Genomic DNA, 4,165 nt, shown 5'->3' on the forward strand with positions numbered 1-4,165 from the left:
ACTTGACTTAGTCCTTGAAGATCACCGGTGACTAGCCTTGTCTCTGGAAAGTCCATGGTACCTAGCCCTGGCCCAGGAAGGTCATCAGTGACTAGCCCTGACTCGACTCTGGGGGGTCAACAGGAACCTGACTCGACCCTGGGGGGTCAACAGGAACCTGACTCGACTCTGGAGAGTCCACTGGAACCTGACTCGACTCTGGGGGGTCAACAGGAACCTGACTCGACTCTGGAGAGTTCACTGGAACCCGACTCAACTCTGGAGAGTACACTGGAACCCGACTCAACTCTGGAGAGTTCACTGGAACCTGACTCGACTCTGGAGAGTTCACTGGAACCTGACTCGACTCTGGAGGGTCAACTGTGACTGTCATCCTGTGCAGCGGCGTTGGGCAAGCAGCCATCTTGGGCCATGACTCTGGACAGATGACCATCTTGTGCTGTGGCTCTGGATTGACAGCTATCTTGGGCTGTGGCGCTGGATTGACGGCCATCTTGGGCCATGACTCGGGACGGGCGGCCATCTTGGACTGTGGTCCTGGATCGGTGGCCAACTTGGGCATTGGCACTGGGTGAGTGGCCATCTTACGCTGTGGCACTGGGCTGGCAGCCATCTTGTGCTGTGGCGCTGGATTGGCGGCCATCTTGGGCCATGACTCTGGATGAGGGGCCATCTTGGGCCTTGGCACGGGTTAGCGGCCATTTTGTGCTGTAGTGCTGGGCTGGCGGCCATCTTGTGCTGTGGTGCTGGACTGGCGACCATCTTGGGCTGTGGTGCTGGCTAAGCAGCTGTGACGTGAACAGTCTTGGGAATCTCTAAGATCCTTGACAGCGTGGAAAAGTAATCCAAGAACGTGTTAGCAGCCATCTTGGTCGTTGGCGCTGAGCTGGCGGCCATATTGCCCCTTGGCGCTGGACTGGTGATCGCCTTGTGTTGTGGTGCTGTGTTGGCATCCATCCTGCCTCGTGGCGCTGGACATCATGGGCAGTGGCGGCACCGTGGCAGATGTGCGCTTCCTCTCTCCTACGAAAAATAACCATGGTTTTATTATAGTAAAACCGTAGTAACCCATGGTTTTTTGGCGTGTTGACTACCATTTGTATAACCACAGATTTACTACAAATACCATGGTTAAACTATGGTTAATTTAGCAAAACCATGGTTAATTTGTGGTTACCATGGATTAACTATAGTAACCATGGTTTTTTGGTCTGTGACAATTGTAAAGCATTTCTCAAATGTTTCACTTATATAAATAAGAGTCTCCTGCTTTTCAGAGGTTTATTAAAAAACCCAGTTATGTCACGTACAGTCAAAAATATTGGCACCCTTGGTAGATACGATCAAATGAGGCTGTGAAAATTAATCTGCATTGTTGATCCTTTTGATCTTTTTTTTTTTTTTTATCACAAAAATCTAAACTTCCATTGGATAATAAGAATTTAAAATGGGGTAAATATCATTGTGAAATGAATGTTGTTGTTTTTTTTATATACATTGGACACAATTATTGGCACCCCTAGAAATAATTTTGAGTAAAATACTTCTGAAGTATATTCCCATTCATATTCACAATTTTGAGCACTCTAGCATGATTATAAACATGAAATTATCCAGCCATGGCTTCCTGTTTCACAGAAATATAAAGAGGAGGGAAAACAAAGACCAAATTCCCTTAATCACCCATCACAATGAGAAAAACCAAATAATATATTTCTGATGTCCAGCAAAAGATAACTGAGCTTCACAAATTAGTCAAGTGGCTTTAAGAAAAGAGCTTGAGCAGTAAAAATTCCCATTTCCAACATCAGGGCAATAATTGAGAATTTCCAATCAACAGAAAATGTTACGGATCTGCCTGGAAGAGGATGTGTGTCACTGTCTATATCGTCCTAATGCATGGTGAGGAGAGTTGAGTAACTAAAGACTCTCAAAAGACCACAGCTGGAGAATTGCAGAAAATAGTTTAATCTCGGGTTCAGAAAACCTTTTAAAAATGGTCAAGCAGAACCTACATCACCACATGTTGTTTGGGATGGTTACAAGAAAAAATCTCCTAGCTCATCCAAAAACAAACTCCAGCATATTCAGTTATCAGACACAACTGGAACTTCAAATGGGACTGGCTTCTATGATCAGATGAAACTGAAAAAATAGCTTTTTAGCAGCAAACACTGAAGATGGGTTTGGTGAACACATAGATAAAAAGTACCCCATGTGTACAATGAAATATACTGCTCTATTTTTGATGTTGTGGGCCTATATTTCTTGTGGAGGTCCTGGACGTCGTGTTCAGACAAATAGCATCTTTGATTCTATCAAATACCAACAGATAAAAAATCAGTAAGCGATCTTCCAACTGTACAATAATCCAAACACAAACCTAAAAAACAACACAGGAATGGGTCACTGAGCTCAAAACCAAGCTTCTGCTATAGCCCTTCCAGTCCTCTGACCTGAACCCTGTAGAAAATCAGAGGAGTGAACTGAAGAGGAGAAGCTGGGAATCTGAAGGGTCTGGAGTGATTCTGGATGAAGGAATGGTCTCTGATCTCTTGTCAGGTGTTCTCTAACCTCATCAGGCATTATAGGAGAACATTTAGAGCTGTTAAACTGGCAAATGGAGGATTCAAAAAGTATTGAATAAAAGGGTGCCGTTAATTGTGGCCAATGTGTATTAGAGAAAAACGTTTATTTCATAATGATATTTCTCCCTATTTAAAATTATTATTATCCAATGAAAGGTTAGATTTTTGTGAACTTTTAAATAAAAGATCAAAAGAATTAACAATGCAGATTAATTTTCACAGCCTTCTTTGATTATATTTGCCAAGGGTGCCGATATTTTTGTCCATGACTTTCATAATTTCAGTGATGTATTAAATTACAGTAATATTTGCCAAAGTAAGTCGCCTATTTGCCATAATCCGGCATCAAAACATAGAGATTTCAACGTTTCAACATGTTCCATCTAATTTTTCCTGGACTATTATCTATATTGATGTTTTAATGTTATAGCACTATACTTCTAATGCATTCAACAATTGTCTAATTTTTTCCGCTTTATATTTCTCTTGAGGAATTTTAGAAGAAACATCTGAGACAAAGCTGATACTTAACATAAATGAGAACTTCCTGAGCTGTGAAAGCATAATAAAATGTTTCTTCTGGGAATCCAACTCCTTTAAACTGATCTATTTACTATGCACTAAAACATGAACAGTGAGGTTACTGGGTGAGGGGAGGCGGTGTGATCGAGGGGGGACGGGGGTGGTTAGCAAGATGTTAAATTGCTATGTGGTTGAAAGTGGATATGTTTGCAGACATGCCTTTGAGATATCAGGTCCCGGATCATCTTCTCTTTTTCTTTATCCTGCTCTTTCTGCTCGTCCGAGAACAGCTGAATGTGTATGGACTGCTCTCTTGATCCGACCTACTTTTTTCATGATAGCACTCAGACCAGAAGTTGCTAAAATCCTCCTCACTCATAAAACGAAACTCTCAGCCTGTGCTCCAACTGGTCAATTCTCTGTTCAGTCTTCATATTTCAAAAAGCATCTTCAGTTTTGGATTTGCAATCACTTGGGGCAATTTTGTTTTGTGGATATGATAGTTTTTTATATATATATATATATATATATATATACCACTTTTTCATGAGTACATTTAATAATATTATGAGATTTTTTGCCCCATGATTGAGGTCTATGTCTAAGCATATGACGACACATAACCTTTTCAAGCTCTTAAAGGTTAAACATGTAAAAAAGGGAATGGTTCCATGGATATATGTCAAAGGTTCTTCAAGAAACCATAGATGCCAGTAAAGAACCTTCATTTGTAAGAGTGTAGTAACGGACACATAGCAAAATAAATTAGTTGATATGCTAATTGTTAAAATTCCACAGGCATGTTCATGCAAGTAAAGCAGCCTGCACACAGATTCTGTTCTGAAAACAGCAGCACTTCCATGTTCACATCGAGCGGGTGGCTAAACTAAGCTGATGTGCTGATTTAGCTCCAGTTAGATTTAAGCAGAGATCCTTAGAAGAGTCAACCCCTGCCCCCCACTCCACCCCCTTCACTTCACTGTTACTGAAGATGACAACCTGATCCTCATCGACCACAGCTCTTGCCATGTAAGGCTTGTAGGAGACTAAGACCA

Source organism: Carassius gibelio, chromosome B3 (assembly GCF_023724105.1).
Source record: "Carassius gibelio isolate Cgi1373 ecotype wild population from Czech Republic chromosome B3, carGib1.2-hapl.c, whole genome shotgun sequence".
Taxonomy (NCBI): domain Eukaryota; kingdom Metazoa; phylum Chordata; class Actinopteri; order Cypriniformes; family Cyprinidae; genus Carassius; species Carassius gibelio.